The sequence below is a fragment of the Canis lupus genome, chromosome 30 (assembly GCF_003254725.2).
Source record: "Canis lupus dingo isolate Sandy chromosome 30, ASM325472v2, whole genome shotgun sequence".
In the NCBI taxonomy this organism is placed as follows: Eukaryota; Metazoa; Chordata; class Mammalia; order Carnivora; family Canidae; genus Canis; species Canis lupus.
In genome coordinates this window covers 16491907-16510602 of record NC_064272.1, presented here as the reverse complement: position 1 = coordinate 16510602, position 18696 = coordinate 16491907, and the positions used below count along the sequence as shown (strand labels likewise).

General features: G+C 37.3%; 1 protein-coding gene across 10 annotated transcripts in view; it reads left to right on the top strand.

Moving 5' to 3' along the window:
• The window catches only part of GABPB1 (GA binding protein transcription factor subunit beta 1), a 64262-nt gene that overhangs the window by 1644 nt on the left and 43922 nt on the right, over positions 1–18696 (top strand). Inside the window, exon 2 of one of the 10 annotated variants that reach the window (XM_035708776.2) lies at positions 14505–14573. The exons of the other annotated variants lie outside the window; for them this stretch is intronic. The gene's annotated coding sequence lies outside the window, so the exon portion shown is untranslated. The remainder of the gene's footprint in view (positions 1–14504; positions 14574–18696) is intronic. 10 annotated transcript variants of the gene reach the window in all.

Here is an 18696-nt window from a genome sequence, read left to right as displayed (position 1 = left end):
CTTTTATTAATTTTTTTCTCTTAATTTTACTCTTTACATATCCCCCCCCTCCCCATAATAGCTACAACAAAAATTCATTACAAGTTAATACAGGTGACATTAATACAAGTTAATACAAGCGGTAAGAGTGACATTGTTTTGCATTTCTGCAGGTCTTTTGAATGTCTGGTTTAAAAGACATCTAGATTCTTAAATCTCTACTGCATTCAGTCTGTGGTATCACACCGTGTAACCTCTGGAAAACTCCCAAAACTCCATTGTATGCTCATGCTTGTTGTGTAATTTTTTTTTTTTTAAACTGAGAGATTTGTCATTTCTATCCTTTCACCATACAAGTCGAATCAGCATATTATACAAGACACATTTAAAAAAATATGGATAGGAGAGTTGATTTCTATACTTGTTTCTTGGGCTCTTTTTTTCAATTTGGGATTTAGATGCATAAACAGTATACAGATTGTGTAATCTGCATATGATCCTGGAGACTCAGGAACACTTGAAAATATTTTTAAGTGACTAAACTTTATTTTTAATTCCACAATTTATTTTTAATTATGTACACAAAATGTGAATTCCATGTTAGATACGCTTGTAAAAACTAGTGTGTAAAAGTAATATTTGAAGATAGGACACTGTCAAAAGCCCTGCAGGAGTTTCAGATTTAAAAGGAATCCTGCAGTGAAACATTTGGTCAAACAATACTTTTGTAATGCATATACTTAACTTTAGAGTTAAGTCTCCTAACTTAGAGTTTGAGTTCTCTCTTTCTGTCCATCTGGGTATTTTATATTTTAGGTTGGGGGCCAGTTACACTAAATGTGTGAAAATGTAAGGACATACTTTGGTTTAATGGTTTTGAAATGAAGCTAAATTCATTTCCAGTTGTTTCTGTGAACTCTATTTTGATTCTGTCAGACTAGTTCTCTACTGTTCCATCAACAGGAAGCATCTGGTCATTCTTGACATAATTGTTTGAAAATGCCAGGTATATTTTTGATGTTTGCCATGCAAATGAAAATAAATATCACATTGGATCTTGGTTAATTTTACTTGTCTCCCTTTCATCCAGCATCTCTAAGTTGTATTTATGGTGGAACTCATCTGTAGAATGGCCATTTTCCCCCCCCTCTTGAATACCTCATAAGTTAAGAATAGTAACAGGTAAAGCAAACAAGTCAGGAATTCAGAAGTCATTACATGAAGTTTTGAATCATGAATTTGTTTTGAGTGTGTATTTTTTTTTTTTTTTAAGATTTTATTTATTCATGAGAGACACAGAGGCAGAGACGTAGGCAGAGGGAGAAGCAGTCTCCTTGCAGGGAGCTGGATGCAGGACTTAATCCCCACACCCCGAATCACACCCTGAGCTGAAGGCAGAAGCTCAACCGCAGAGCCACCCAGGCGTCCTTTCCTTTTCTTTCTGTGTCCTGACCTAACTTGACTTTCTTGTTTCTACTACTTTTCTCATGAAATAAGTGCTCTTTAAGAATTTCTACAATCTGTTCTGTTTTCTTTTCAACTTCATAGTTTTTCAATCCAGTCATCATGTTGCTTTTCCCTTTCTTAGTCTGTTCAGAAGGTGGCATCTCCCTAAGGTTAAGGAGGTGTTTTTTTTTTTTTTAAATTTATGATAGTCACACAGAGAGAGAGAGAGAGAGGCAGAGACATAGGCAGAGGGAGAAGCAGGCTCCATGCACAGGGAGCCCGACGTGGGATTCTATCCCGGGTCTCCAGGATCGTGCCCTGGGCCAAAGGCAGGCGCCAGACTGCTGCGCCACCCAGGGATCTCCCTATGTTTCTGAATCGGCTACTACGCTTCTGCAAAAATTTAGAGTCCCTTCACCTCATAGCTTGTCCCTCTTTTACTCTTGCCCCTATGTCTATAACTTTCCTCATAGTTTGCCTTTGCCTGACAACAGTTGTCCAAAATGCCACCAGCGAGCTTCTTTTTTTAAAGTCAACTTTTATTTTTTAAAGATTTATTTATTAGTGAGCACATACAAGCAGGGTGAGGGGCAGAGGGAGAAGCAGGCTCCCCACTGAGCAGGGAGCCCCATGCGGGACTCCATCCCCAGACTGGGATCATGCCCTGAGCTGAAGGCAGACGCTCAACAGCCACCCAGGCAGGCGTCCCTGAGGGTGTATTTTTGAGGGGGGCAATGTTCCTTTTCAAGTAGCCTGAGTGTGGGTGAATTCACTGATGGGTCCATCTCCTCTCTTGTCTCATAAACATTAAAAAACAAAGGGAAACAAAACCTTAAAGTTCAGAATAACTTAGTTTTCTAATGAGTATCATTTCTTTGGCCCCAGAGCTAAGTAGTAATCATAGGTTTCTATAGCATTAATGTGTTTATCTAGGTATTCTCATTCTTTGAAGGTATTTGTTCCATCAGGCTCTCTAGAAGGTCTGCCAACTAGTATTAAGGACTGTATTTCCCCACTGTATTGACAACAGTGCTTTGCATAGAGGAGATGTGTTGATGCAGTCGCCTGTCAGTTCAGTTGTTGGTGGACCAGTGTACTTTCATTTAGGCTAAGTCTTTCCATGCGATGTTTAGAGGATGAAGCTTGAAATGATTTCTCCACTGAAGGTAAATCATATGCACAGAGGTGATGTATTTAGAAATAGGGATTTAAAACTCTTTGTCCTGGTTCTCTTACCTTTTAATGGGAATAATTGGAAAGGCTGGCAGTTAGGGTCACAAGACACTAATGCACTAATAGAGAATGTGGAAAAGACTCATCATTTTAAATGTACATTTAATGTGAATTAACACTCTGGTATAATTTTTGAAAAAAGTAAATGTCATCTTGAAGTTGGTAGAACAACATAGAACAGGTATTGGGGCACCTGGGTGGCTCAATTGGTTAAGCTAAGTCTGACTGTATGTTGGTGTAGGTCATAACCTGAGGATTGTGAGATCAAGCCACATATCTGGCTCTGCCCTCAGTGTGGAGTCAGCTTGGGATTCTCCCTCTCTCTCTGTCCTTTGTGCTGGTGCTCTCTCTCTCTCTGGAAAGAGGGAGGAGGTATTAGCCACACTTTACTTTGTACTTGTTGTATTATACCTGGGATAATTACATTGTGTCAGCTTTTAGGTAGCATACTATCACTTTGTGAGTGGGCCCTTATATCATTTCTCAGACTTTATATCAGAATCACCTGCAGGGCAAAAACACAGAGGCCCATGCTTAAGTAGGATAGGGCCTGGGCTATTGTATTTTTCTGAAGTTCCCCAGGTGATAGGCACACGAGTTTAAAAAGCTCTGAACTATAGTGCGTTTCCAGAGGACCTTGATCATGGGGGAAAGGACATGGGGAAAGGAGGAAAAAGTGAAAAACGCAATGTTTGCCCAAAGAAGAGAAGGAAACTCATCTAAGAAATTATGATATCTTTAACTCTTTAGAGGTCTACCACACAGATCAGGTTTGATCTGACTAGAAAGAACTAGGATCAATGAGTAGTAGTTAGAAGGAGGATTTCAACATACTTTCAAGAGAAATTTCCACAAAACAGTAAAATGTAATGGGGGTTAGGATTGAGTTGTAGGCTCTCTGCTTTCATTGATGATGTTCAAGTTAGGAATTCTAAGGTGGAGGAACTGATAGACTGAATCAGGAATTGGGCCAGGTGTCCTAAAGTTCCCTACATACTTTTAAGATTTTATGATATATGTCTAGGTTTGCAGGTACAAAAGTAGAAGAGCAAAAGCCAGTTGGTTAGCTTAACTGGATCATAGTTTTCACCTTCTTGGATAATGATAAATGAGTATTAAGTGAGAGAACTGTTTAACGAGGGCTTTAAACCAAACTATAATTTGGCAGGCTCAAAGCCTTAAAAATGTGCCTATGTCCTGATATGGAAATTCTCATTTAAGGGAATTGATCTTGATGTAATAAGGATGTGTGCAAAGATTTAGCTGTGAGCATCCTGATTGCAGCACTGTTGATAGTAAAAGCTGTGTATTAACATTTGACCCCACTCTCACATTAATCATATGACAGAGATAATATTTTCCTTTTTTTTTTTTTCAGAAGAGAAAACAGGCATAGGGAAATGGGGTAGCTTGTCTAAGGTAGCAGAGTTAATATGTGGTAGAGCCAGGAGTTGGGTCTACGCAGTTTGACTAGAGTCAGTAAGTCTTGATCTCTATGCTATAAAGTTGTACACAATCTAAATGTTTCACAGTGATTGCTAGGATACATATTCACAGTGGGGCACTGTCTAGCTATTAAATGGTATAAGAAGAATGGGAAGAGATGAAGAGATGTCTTGTATGTTAAATTAAAAAAAAAGGTAGATTTAAAAACAATTCCATTTTGGTTAAAAAACAAATATGCAGTTGACCCTTGAACAATAGGGCTTTGAACTACATTGGTCCACTTATACACAGGGTTTTTGTTTTTGTTTTTTTTTTTTTTTTGTGATACAGTACAGTACTGCAAATGTTTCTCTTATGATTTTCTTAAGATTTTCTTTCCTGTAAGTTGCTTTACTGTAAGAATACGGTATATAATACATATCGGTAAAGCTCCTAGTTGGCAGTAAGCTGTTAACAGTTAAGTTTCTAGGGATAGAAGAGTTATACTCAGATTTTCAACTGTGTGTGTGGGGTGGGAGGGTGGGGAGTGTCTGTACCTCTCAGCCCTGCATTGTTCAAGGGAGAAAAATTGTATTGATGTCTGGAAGGATATGTGCCAAATTGTTAAGTGGTTATTTCTGAGTGTAGTTTTATAAGTGATTATTTTCTTTTTGCACACCCAAATTTTCTGACTTCTACAGTGAATATGTTTTTGTATATTACTTGTAATTAAAAGCATATTAAAATGTTGTATCTCAATAAAAAAAGATATTAACATAAACTGAGGAGCTTTGATTTTATACTGTGCAGTTTATGCAGTTTGACTTAGGAATTGCACATAGGGCAGCCTGGGTGGCTCAGCGGTTTAGCACCTGCCTTCAGCCCTGGGTGTGATTCTGGAGACTCCGGATCGAGTCCTGTGTGGGGCTCCCTGCATAAATGAATAAATAAAATCTTAAAAAAAAAAAAAAAAGGAATTGCACATAAATTTAGAATTTGTAAGCATGTAAAGTCTTTAGTATTTTTTTTTTAGTTTGATCCCTTACCATTCTAGAATATATTTATTGAACAGATGAAATAATCGTGGACTCCTACCTTTCTGTCATATTCCATTCTCTATTTTATATTTTCTTCCTCTTATGTGTAATATTTATATATATTCATCTCAGCTTTGTGACATTAGGCAATTTACTTAATTGCTCTGCTTCAGTTCCCTCCTTCGTAAAATTGGAATAATTTCATACCTATGTTGTAGTGGTTGGGAGGATTAAATGAGTTACTGCATATAAAGTGATCAGAACAGTGTCTGACACACATTTAAAGTTCAGCAAATATTAGCAATTATATTTATAGGATCATAGTGCACTAAAACCTTTGGGGTCTAATAGGTTTTGGAATTAAGAATTTTTTGGATATAGGCAAGGTCATAATGTAATGTTTCAACAGAATCCAGTCCTCTTCAAAAACATTTCTATTTCTGCAGGAGAATGTATGAAGGTTTACACCAAGTAGGGTAAATAGAGACTATAAATAGCTTCTTGTCACTTTAGGTAAGGTTTTGCCACCAAAAGAGTCTTTGTATTTTGGAATTGCAGTTAAGGAATCTGTAGAACATTTACTACGTTTTGAGTCCTATTTTATTTTATTTTTTAAGATTTTATTTACTTATTCATGCGAGACAGAGAGAGAGAGAGGCAGAGACATAGACATAGGCAGAGGGAGAAGCAGGACCCCCACAGAGAGCCCGATGCAGGACTTGATCCTGGAACCCCGGGATCATGCCCTGAGCCAAAGACAGATGCCCACCACTGAGCCACACAGGCGTCCCAAGTCCTGTTTTATTTTAATGTTAGAATGCATACCTTTTTGGGGCTCCTGGGTGGTGGCTCAGTCAGTTAAGTTTCTGCCTCTGACTCAGGTCATGATTTCCAGGTCCTTGGATAGTGCCTTGCATCTGACTCTGCTTGGCAGGGAGTCTGCTTCTCCCTCTCCCTCTATGCTCTCTCTCCCTCTCTTACTCTCTCAAATAAGTAAAATCTTAAAAAAAAAAAAAAAAAAAAGAATACATACCTTTTCATGTTATATATATATATATCATATAGCAATAATTTAAAAATTAAAAAATTAAGGAAAAAATGCTTACCTTTATTTACTTTGATTATGAAATATGTTAAACCTCCACTAGTATTGTTGATTCTATTACATAGTGCAGAATCTTTTCTAGAAGAGGCTTGAGAGTTACTCTTACTCAATTAGCTTTGCTCTCATTACACTTGAGGAATAAGACATTTTTTTTTCTATTTTGTTTAGGTTTTTAATTCTAGTTAGCTTACATACAGTGTTACATTAGTTTCAGGTGTACAGTATAGTAATTGAATAGTTCCATATATCACCCTGTGTTCATAAAAACAAATACACTCCTTAATCCCCACACTGATTTAACCCATCCCCTATTCGCCTCCCCTCTGGTAACAATCAGATTGTTCTTTATAATTAAGAGTCTGTTTCTTGATTTGTCTTTTTTTTTTGTTTGTTTGCTTGTTTTGTTTCTTAAATTCCACATATGAGTGAAATCATATGGTATTTGTCTTTCTCTGACTTATTTCGCTTAGTATTATACTCTCTAGCTCCATCCATGTCAAATAGCAAGATTTCATTCTTTTTTTTTTTAAGATTTATTTATTTATTCATTCATTCATTCATTCATTCATTCATCATAGACATAGAGAGAGAGGCAGAGACACAGGTGGAGGGAGAAGCAGGCTCCGTGCCAGGAGCCCGACGTGGGACTCGATCCCGGGACTCCAGGACCGTGCCCTGGGCCAAAGGCAGGCGCCAAACCGCTGAGCCACCCAGGGATCCCCTCATTCTTTTTTTTATGGCTGAATAATATTCCATCTCTGTCTGTCTGTCTCACACACACACACACACACACACACACACCCATCTTTTTTATCCATCAATCGATGGATACTTGGGCTGCTCCTATAATTTGGCTATTGTAAATATGCTGCAGAGGGTTTGTAAATAAGCAGAGGGTTGTATGTATTGTTTTGAGTTTGTTTTTGTGTTCTTTGTATTCTTTGAGTACACAGTAGTATGATTGTTGTTTGGTAACTTGGCCTGCGATAGCAACAGTTCTTTAAAGCAGATGAGTGGAAGCCACTATGGTACCTCTCTTTAACATGCTCTCCCATTCTGTAGATGTGGGAACCGAGGTGAATATTTATCCTAAGTCATAATATTAATTATAGAACTGAACATTGAAATTAGGTTACTTCCTCTGATGATAAATTTATTGGCTGTGCAGCCCTTCTGATTCCTTTTTTTTTTTAAAGATTTTATTTTTTTTAATTTTTATTTATTTATGATAGTCACAGAGAGAGAGAGAGAAAGAGAGAGAGGCAGAGACATAGGCAGAGGGAGAAGCAGGCTCCATGCACCGGGAGCCCGACGTGGGATTCGATCCCGAGTCTCCAGGATCGCGCCCTGGGCCAAAGGCAGGCGCCAAGCCACTGCGCCACCCAGGGATCCCGCCCTTCTGATTCCTATATTCCATTGTGCCTATAGCACTTACCATGTATCCAAACAGAGGAAAAGCATTTAAACAGTGTCTTAGTCCGAGCTGCTGTAATAAAAAAACAGAGGCTTGGTAGCTTATAAACAACAGAAATTTATTTCTTGCAGTTCTAGAGGCTGGGAGGTTCCACATATAAGGTGCAAGTATGGTTGGGGTCTGGTGAGGACGCTTTTCCAGTTACAGACTTCTCTGTTGTATCCTCACATGGAAGAGGGGTGAGGGAGCTGTCTTGGGTTTCTTTTTTTGTGGGGGGTTGGTTCTTTTTATAAGGGCATGAGTCTTACGATCCTTTCTCATGACCTAATCGCCTCCCAAACATCTCACCTCCTAATACCATCACTTTGGGCATTAGGAGTTCAACATACAAATTTAGGGGACAGGGGAAAGACACACGAGCATTCAGATCATAGCAAACAATATGGTGTTAAAGTGAATGATCTGATAAATTTCTCTTACATCCCAACTGGCTTATATGAACTCTTAAATCTTTGCCCATGTGATTACCTGTGCCTTCAGCCATTCTCTTCATACACTCTTAATTTCTTCTCCCTTCCTTTATTGCTGTATGCATTAGATGTGGCCTGAACTTGACACCAATCACTTCTATCATATTTACCTGTTGTCAGATCTTTCCACTATTTATCTCCTCTGTTTTCTTTTTTTTTTTTTTTTTCACAGATTACAGCATATTTATGGAGGAAGGCGGGTAATTATGAAGATTTCTTGGCCACTATAAATTAATGCTGAACAATTCCCAGTGGGCCCTTGGTACTGTTGGCAGTTATTTTGTTAATCTCACATTTTTGTTTTCTCATATATCTTCTTCCTCTCTCTCAGAAGATGCCATTGATTTTTACGCAATTGAAAAAGAAAATAGAGTATAAGCTTGCACATTTTTTTCATTGTTATCATAACAAATCTATTCTTGTCTCTTATTTTGGAACTGAATGGAAGGAAGAGGATTCTTTTGCTTTTTTAGTAATCTTACTACCACACTTACTTTTCCTTTCTCATCGCTTTGATCGTTATTTGCAATGGTTGGGTAATAATCTAAAAGTTATTGAAATTGCTCAGTTTTTCTAAGTTTTATCTAAGTTTATCATATTTAAATCTTAAAGTTTTTGTAATACATGTTTCTCTTTTATTATTTCTATCCATTAATCAGCACAGTTCTTTTAGATTATTCTTTACTGGTCTCAGTTTGTCCTGAGGCTCTGCATTGCCTATTATCTCCCTTTTTAGCTTTGGAACTCCTCTTCCAATCCACCCCCCATATGGCTGCCAGAATAATTTTCCTAAAACTTTTTTGAACCCATTGCTATTAAACCTGAACAGCCAGAGGAGAGAACATGTGCTATTGACTTTTTGCTCTCCATTGTGCCAAGCAAAGTGAATTGAACTTGTGCTGAATAAATGTTTGAATGGATCAAAGTTTGCTCAAAACATTGAATGACTTCCAGTTGTCTGTAGGATAAAGTCCAAACGCTGCTTTCTCACTTTGAAACCTTTTCATATTCTGCTTCATCAACCTTACTTCAGCCTTGTTTCCTCTGTAATATACCATGCTCAGGCACAATTCTGTGTTTTTCCTTTTTCTTTTCCTTGATAGGCCTATCAAAGCCTATTCAGAATTGTTTGCTTTGTGCTGGTACTGTCCTAATCTCTGATGTTATAGTAATGAAAATAGAAGATAGTCTCTGTTTTCTTGGGGCTGACATTTGCAATGAGGGAGGGGAGGAAAAGCACAGTAATGAATATCAGGTGTTAATGAGTGGCATGAAAAGGAATAAAACTGGATAACGGGTTAGAATGGTGGGAGGTGGTTGCTATTTTAGGTGGCCAGGGAAAAATCTCTTTGGGTGTCCTGGAATGAGGGAGTAAATGACACAGTTATGTAAGTGAAGAGCTTTCTGGGTGGAAGAAACAACATGTTTAAGACCCTGAGGTGGAAACATGTTTGGCTTACTCGAATAATTCCTAAGGCTTGTGTGCCTCAAGCAGAATGAGTAAGGGGGAGTGATAAGTGAGATTAGAGAGGTGGTGGGAAGCTAGACTATGCTTCAAATGTCTTTCATTGAAGAAGCCTTCCTTCACTATATTATATTGTTTGTTGATTTAAAGCTTCTCGAACCCATATAGCAACAATGGAATTAGCTTTCAAGTTATCTTCTTTATTGTGATCCATGGTAAGAAATGTGTTTTGCATCAGTAACACATTGTTTGTGTGTGCATATGTACAACTGGAACAAAGGTTTCATGAGACATTTACCTTTACCACATTTGATATATGCTGACATTATTTTAAATGTTGGCTTTAGCCCACTAAAAGATTTCATAGTTAAAAACTTAATACTTAAAAAAAGAACTACAGACTGCTTTTTATTATAATCCACATACTCTTCCAGGTTGTGAAGTATCTTCAGTTAAAAATCATGATTTCAATTGTTTTGTGTATAGGTTTTTAGTGTTTACTGCTGAATAGAGACGACTTGTTTAATTTGGCAAATAGCTATTGAGTAGGATACTAGAAACTGCTGAATACTAAACATGTAAGAATAAGATAAACTTGGCCTGACTTCCTGAGGCTTTTAGGAGAGGAGAGCTTGTAAGCAAATACTTGTAACAGAGTGAAATCCATATATTAATGAAAGTAGGTTCAGGGCACAATGAGGAAATAAAGAAATGATTAATTCTTTTTGCTGAAAAGGTGAATGGGAGTTTGTTAGAGGAGGTAATGTCTGAACTGAGTTTTTGAGGAAGAATGTGAATACGTGGTGAGGTAATTTGGGGTAAGAAGAAGACTTCTCAGGCAGAATAACACAAAAAGGAATGGTATCACAAAACGGAATAGTGTGTAGTGGTAATTATAGGTAACTGTGCAGTGTTGGAGTATAAATACGAGCGGGAAGTCGTGAGTTGATGAGGCTTGAGTGAGGCATGGGCCAGATCCAAAAAGGTCTGAAATGCATTGTAGGAAGTTGCTGCATGGGAAGTAGAGATATCATCTCTCAATAAGTCCATTACAGCCAGTTTTTCCTCAAGTGATGAAATACATTGCTGTTTCCTCAGCTGTGCCCTAGAGGAAGTTGGGTTACATTTATGGGCTATGTTGTACCAAAAAACATTTCTTTATGCATTAAGCTTTTAATTAAGCTTTAACATTGCAATGTTAAGTTCACTCTATAAGAAGCATTTGAGAATTGAGACATACTGAAGAAATAGGAGATTCACATTTCAGGGTAATTCTGGGCTTTATGTTTATGAAATAGAATGGTAGGTGGCCAACTATGTAAATTATTTTTCACTTCAAGTTAAGCATACGTGTGGTTAAATTCTGTATTCTGGTACTTGCTTCAGTAGCACATATACTAAATTCTCTTTCTGTAGGTGATTGGAATACATGATTGATTGTTTTAGGAAGATATTTTGATAAATTTGACCAAACTATAGTATAAGACTTTATGACAATGTTCAAATGCTCACCGCTGAGCCACCCAGGCATCCCTGTATTTACTTTTGTCTCAGAAATCCTACTTCAGGGAATTTATCCTACAGTTATATGAAATAAAATGATACATTTACATAGTTATTAGCTGCAGTGTTGTATATAATAGGAATAGTGTCCATCCATAATAAACTAAGACCTATCCACACAATAGCATGCTAAGCACCTATACAGAAAATGAGGAAGCTGTCTATGAACTAATAGGAAAGATCTCTAGGGTGTGTTAAGTAAGAAAAGCAAGTGGAGAACAGTTTATGTAGTAATGCTATCTTTTGGTAATAATAGAAATAGTAGGATACCCATGAAACTAGTAAAGGTGATTACTTGTCTGGGGGGAGTGGGATAGTGTAAATGCTTCCATTGAACTTTTCAATGTATACATTTCTGGGTTTGGATTTTTGAGCTATATAAAACTGTTGCCTGTTGAGAAAAAAGAAATTAAGAGAAAAAGAGATGCAAAGTAGGATTTATAGTATTTGATGGCCAACTGTATGTAAAGACATGAGGGAGAGGAGGAAGTTACGGATAGCTCTCAGATTTCTAATTTGGGAGGTAAAAAGGCTGGTAACAACATGAGGGAGTAGAGGAGGAAGATTAAATTTTGGCAGGTGCCTGGGAAGTTTTGGGCATGCTAATTGATGGATTCTTAGTTCTCCTTTTTAGTTTAGTGTTTGTGTATATATACATGTGTGTAATTTGTGCGCTTTAGATGTATAACTTGAGCTTATTTACTCATTTATTTATAAAGATTATATTTATTTGAGAGAGAGAGGGCACTAGTGAGGTATAGGGGCAGAGGGAGAAGGAGAAGCAGACTCCCTGCTGAGCAGGGAGCCGGACATGGTGCTCAATCCTAGGATCCTGGCACCCTGGAACTCGAGCTAATTTTAAACGTGAATATTAAATAGTCTCCAATAGGGGCACCTGGGTGGCTCAGTCGGTTGAGCATCTGCCTTTGGCTCAGGTTATGATCCCAGGGTCCTGAGATTGAGCCTCACGTTGAGCTCCCTGCTCAGTGGGGAGTCTTTTTCTACCTCTTCCTCTATCCCCACCATGTTCTTGTATGCGCTCTCTTTCTCAAATAAATAAATAAATGATAGTCATCAATAAATTTTTTTATCCTTAGATTATAGCCATTTATATTCTAGGTTTTATGGAGAACAGCTTTGTAATGATGTCATAATTTTACAGTTAAATAGGGACATTGCTATACACAGAATGTCGATAAAGAAATAGAGAATGTATATCTGATAAATACATAGCTTATGTGGTAATCAGAAACTACATTTATTAGCATGGGTCTGATTTAATTATATATTTTGGTACCTGAAAATCAAAGAAATAAAAATAGCTTTGTATAAAGTTGTGATTTTTAGGGTAGCTGAGCTTATACTCTAATATTTAAAACAAAACTAGCTTAGAGGAAGGAGTTCATAGTAGAGCATGAAAATTATTTTTTATATAGCACATTTGGGAATAACTATATATTATACAAGACAAGGAAGTTTAACCTAATGGAGAAAAGAAGAACAACATTCTAAGTTCTTACTACATAGTTTGGGATTTAAAATTTATTTGAATGAGTTATAGTTCAGAATCTGATTTTGAGGGCTAATTTATCCATACAACTTTTACCTGGTTTCTGTTTGGTTAGAGTAAAAAAAAAAAAAAAAAAAAAAATTAAAGCAAATACATGCCAGGACTTGCAGATGAATTTAATAAATCTTTTCTAGGTTTATATTAATAAGGATTTGGGTGTGGAATAGCAATAAAATAGAGCTGTTAAGTAATTCTTGCTTGAGATTTAAAATTTTAACCATTTTATATCTGAAAAGACATTTTGCTAGCGATAGCTTTCTTTTAAAAATGCTTTAAATATGATCCCTGGGTGGCGCAGTGGTTTGGCGCCTGCCTTTGGCCCAGGGCGCGATCTTGGAGGCCCAGGATCGAGTCCCACGTCAGGCTCCTGGTGCATGGAGTCTGCTTCTCCCTCTGCCTGTGTCTCTGCCTCTCTCTCTCTCTCTCTCTCTGTGACTATCATAAATTAAAAAATAAAAAAATAAAATAAAAAATAAAAATGCTTTAAATATTACAAATATTTATAATAGTTGGAGATGGTCTTGCTTTAGTGAGGGTGAAACTGTTTTGTTACCCCTAACCTATGCTTATCCCTTTACCCACTGTCTCAGTACTGCAGTTCTCTGGTGTTGTGGGAAGTGCAATTTGAGAATTGCTGGTTTGGGGTGGGCTATAGTTTGGGCTTAGATAGATTCTTACATCTTGTGTATCTTTGCTGTGTACAGTTGAGTGAAAGGATGGTAGTATATTAGCCCAGTGTATAGAAATTAACTGTAATTCAAGAAGCGTTAGGGGTTCTCAGGGATATTTTACCCCTAGGGGCCATTCAGCAATATCTAGAGACTGTTTTTGGTGTCATAAAATGGGGGACTGGATGGTGCCACTGGCATCTAATGGGTAGAGACCAGGAATGCTACCAAATATCCTACAATACCTAGAAAAATCTCCTACAACAAAGAACTACCAGACCTGATATTGTCCATAGCACTGAGGTAGAGAAATATTCGATTAGTTGAATACCAGCTATGTGTGCAACAATAAAGTACTCATAGGTATAAATGGCACTAAAAAACAGACAACAACACCTTGTCTGTACTACAAGAAAATTATAACCTAGCTAAGGCATCTCAAACTTAATAAGTCTGTGGCCAAACTCTTAATACCTGAACCACCCTGTCCCACTTTGCCATCTTTATTTCAGTAAATAATCCCACTTCTCACCAAGTTATTCAGATCCAAAACCGAGATGTCATCTTTGACTCCTGTTTTTCTTGTATACTGGTATCTAATACATAGGTAAGTTCTGTTAACTCAATTTCAAAATATATATTATATCTGGCTAATGGTGGGCTAGATTATTAGACCAGTCTTCTTTTTGAAAAGAATTGCAAAATGCTGGATAAGATCTATGAACACGACCTTAAGAGTTTTGAAGAACTGGGAAGTTAGGGGAATCTGGTAGGTAAGCCAAATTCTGGAAGAAACCCTAAATAAACCAAGAGAGGTTAGCAGAATATCTGGGGAACTGAAGCCACTGTTGGCCTGAATATGTTTGCAGATTTCAAGAAAGTTAGGTTTCTTTTCATCATACTTGTAGAGATAGAAATCGAGATTCAAAGCCTACCCAACATGTGAGCATGTAAAGTTTTACAAGAGATCCTTTCTAATTAGGCTTAGACTCCATGTGTCTACCCCTGAGGGAGAAGGATGGTTAAATCAGAACTAATCCCTGTTCCCCTTTCATGGCTTACTTTCCAGCCAAATATCAAGGGACTTCAAGGCAAGTTGTCTTGGCACTGAGCAGAACAGGAGAAAAAAAAGAGAAAAGTAAGTCTCTATAAAGTTGTGGCTATAGCCTAGCAAGGTAAGGGAGATTTAAGCTCTTATATGGAATGTCCCTTAGGTGCCTGGCAGAAGCAAATGCAAATGTTGCCTGGGAGAACACTTCTTCATTTTAGATGTCTCTACAAATAATTTTTCAAGGACACTGACCAGCACATAGTCAAAGATAAGCTGGCATACAAAGAGACAAGGAAACATGAACAGAAACAATAGCAGAAATAGACGTTCATAAGCATCATATATTAGAATTAGAAGATGTGTGATAAAACAACCATGCTTACCTTATTTACAGAAATAAATGGCAAACTTGAAAACAGGAAACATGAAACTATTAAAAAAAAAAAAAGGTGGGATCATAGATTTGAAAACACCAAACCCAGTTGCTGGAAATAGGAAATATGATAACTGGGGAATCCCTGGGTGGCGCAGTGATTTGGCGCCTGCCTTTGGCGCAGGGCTCGATCCTGGAGACCCGGGATCGAATCCCACATCGGGCTCCCGGTGCATGGAGCCTGCTTCTCTCTCTGCCTGTGTCTCTGCCTCTCTCTCTCTCTCTCTCTCAATCTGTGTGTGACTATCGTAAATAAATAAAAAATTAAAAAAAAAGGAAATATGATAACTGAATTGAAAACTTAATGATGCAATTTACAGCAGACTGGACACGTCAGAAAAATTATGGAACTGGAATATAGATCAGAATTATCCAGGACGTAACTTAGAGGCAAAAAGGTGGAAAATATAAAAGACATTGTAAGAGATACAGAGGATAGAGTAAGAATGTCTTGATTGGAATTCCAAAAGAGGAGTGAGAAATGGGGCATTTAAAGACATCGTGGCTAATATTTTCTAGAACCAGTAAAAGATATCAAACCGGGACACAGGAATCCTGGTAAATCCTAATTAGGATAAAAATAAATCCAAAGGTCTTAGTGCATGGTATATTTTCTAGGGAACCACTACAGGAACAAAAATAGAGGATGTCACATCCAAATCAGTTAAAGAAAGAGATAAAATGTTAAAAAAACAAGAATCTGTCCAAAATAAGGCAAGAGAGAAAAGAACCTGAACGGGTAACAAATGGAGAGCACAAAATTAGATGCTAGATTTAAACTGAGATAGGTAGTAATTAAAGGTAAGTCTAAGTGATTACATAGGTATTATCCTAGCCTAAGGCACCATCAGCTCTTGCCTGGAATAATTTCCTGACTAGTCTTTCTGCCTCAATTCTTGCTTTTCTCTATGGACTTCCTATATAATAATAGGAGTCGTCTTTTAAAAAATATAAATCAGCTCTTTCCACCATCTTTTCATGCCACTATAATGGTGCCCATGAATGTCCTGGCATATTCTCTCAAGAGCATTAATAATGCCAAAGGAGGCAAACACTGGATTCTTATTAGGCCATGCTCCAAAGTCATTGTCCAGTTTCTAATTGTGATGATGAAACATGGTTACATGGGTGAATTTGAAATCTCTGATGATGACAGAGCTGGGAAAATTGTTGTGAGCCCCATGGGTGTGTTAAACAAGTGTGGAGTGGTCAGCCCCAGATTTGACATGCAACTCAAAGATCTAGAAAAATGGCAGAATAGGGCAGCCCCAGTGGCTCAGTGATTTGATGCTGCCTGCAGCCCGGGGTGTGATCCTGGAGACACGTCAGGCTCCCTGTATGGAGCCTGTGTCTCTGCCTCTCTCTCTCTCTCTCTCTCTGTCTCTCTCTCTGTCTCTATGAATAAATAAATAAAATCTTAAAAAAAAAAAGAAAAAAGAAAAATGGCAGAATAATCTGCTCCCATCCCACCAGTGTGGTTTCATTGTACTAAGCTGGCATCATGGACCACAAAGAAGCAATACAAAAACACACACTTGAGAAAAATCTCTGGATTTTTTTCCCAGGGATATAATACATACATGCAAATAAAATGCCTTAATAGATGAAATACACACACACACACACATAAATCATATCACAATAGTCTCCTGTTTAAAACATTCCAACAACTTCCTAGTTAAACTCCATGAAAAGGGCCAAAAGGCTTTATGTAATGTGGCCCATTCGTGTCTCTGTGATTGTATATCCTGCTATTTTTTCCATCTAGCCCAGGGCCCTTATGCCTTATACTTGCTGTATCATCTCCCTGGATCACCAGGAACAGTCAGAATTCTTAGTTCTAAACAAAACAAAACAACATAAGACAAGAGCTTAGTTCTAAAAACTGGAAACCACCTGTAGTTAATTTAGTGGAAAAAGGAATTGTCACAGAAGAAACCTCTATCACTACTGTCATTGAATCTGCTTTCACTTTTGCCTTAATGGATTCTATATATTTCTTTTTTGTGCATTTTCTTCTAAGTTGAAATCTAGTATGGATGCTGCTTTTTTGGGAGGAGGTCATAAGACTGTATCCCAGTTGCATGGGTGGCTGGGAAAGCAAATACTTAGCTTCACTAATAGGTAGTGGTTCTGGCTTCATTTAGGATTCATCAGCAGGGGACTTTTCCTGGGCGTATGAAGAGGCTCTGATGCTAAGCAGCCAAAAGAGTGACCTGTCCTTCATGATGCTTTTCTCTGGAATCCTTCCTTGCTTTGGTTCCTCTCTTAATTCATGTTCCTACTCATATATCCTTTCCTCAAAGAGGCCTTTCCTTAGACTTTTGTCTAAAATAGCAGTTCTTCATCTCTCATAGCATTTACCTTACCAGCACTATTATTGGATTGATTGATTGATTGATTGATTGATTGTTAGACTCCCCCCAGGAACATAAGCTCTCTGATGATAGGGACTTATCCTGGTTCATCTTTCTGTTGGCACATCTGTGCTCAGTAAACATTTGTTTAATGAATGAAGGGGAAACATAGATTATGGTATAAATTCCTGAGAAAATTTTAAAGGAAGCAGTGTAGAGGAATTAGCTCATTTAAGGAAGGCTTATTGGAGAGGAGAAATTTTTGAAATAGGCTTTGATTGAAATGTCAGATTTGGAGATAAAGTATGTAGCCATCTCAACTGGGCAGATAGCATGAGGGCAGAAAGCATTGGGTCTGGAATAATGTGAGTGCCTATCAAATAAGGAAGAATTGTTTAGAATCTGATGGCTGTCGGGGCCCTTTATGAGGTGGGAATTGAGAAAATTGGACGAAGTGAAGGTGTGAGCTTGGAACAGTTGATAGAGGGCCTTGAACTGTAAGGTGGTCTTTTGACTTAGTTGCTGGAGAGTAAAAGCTCACTAGTTCATTTTTTTTAAATTAAAAATAAACTATGGTTTAGTTTACACATAGTACTCTGCAGGTGTAAAACAGAATGAGGTAAATCTCTATGTAAAATTTTCCAGGGTATATATTAAGTGGGGAAAAAAAAGCAAAGTGCAGAACAGTATATGCAGTACGCTCTGGTATAAGAAGTGCAAGTGTGGGAGTAAGAATACATACACTAATTTGTTTCTTTTGCAAAAAGAAAAGCTGAAAAGACAAATCAGAAACTAATAAAATGGTTACCTTGTGGTGGGGAGAGAGGATGAGTGGGGAAAGAGTGAAACAGGAATGGAAGTGAGATTTCTGAGTTTACTTAGTTTTGACTTTTGAATTATGTAAATATTTTACACATTCAAAAATTACAATTAAAGTAAAAAATTTTTAAATTGAGAACAAACTTGAATAAGTGAACCTGTGTGTATATCAAAATAGTTACTTAAATACATGGAGAAAAAAACATAATTTCAAGTGACTTTTGAGCTCGATATCAAATGGCATATATGCTAAGGACAAAAAGAACTGCAAAGAAATCTTAAACTTCACTCATTTTATTGTCTTGTAATATTGGTGTTTTTGTTTGGATACCATTTGATAATCAATTTTTTTATGACAATTTTTTTGCTTGTATGTTAGAAATCAATAGAAATACAAGTATAAAATCAAAGAGGCTAAGCAAAAAGAATGTTTATGGTGAACTTGAATTGTAGGTGTCAGTATGAATTCAGGATTTAATATATAAATACACATATATATTTCTTAATTCCATCCAAATATATATTTCTTTCTTAGCTGCGTCCACTGAAAGGACCTAGAGATAGTGTGCTACTTTGGTAGGTATATTACCCCAATTCTGAT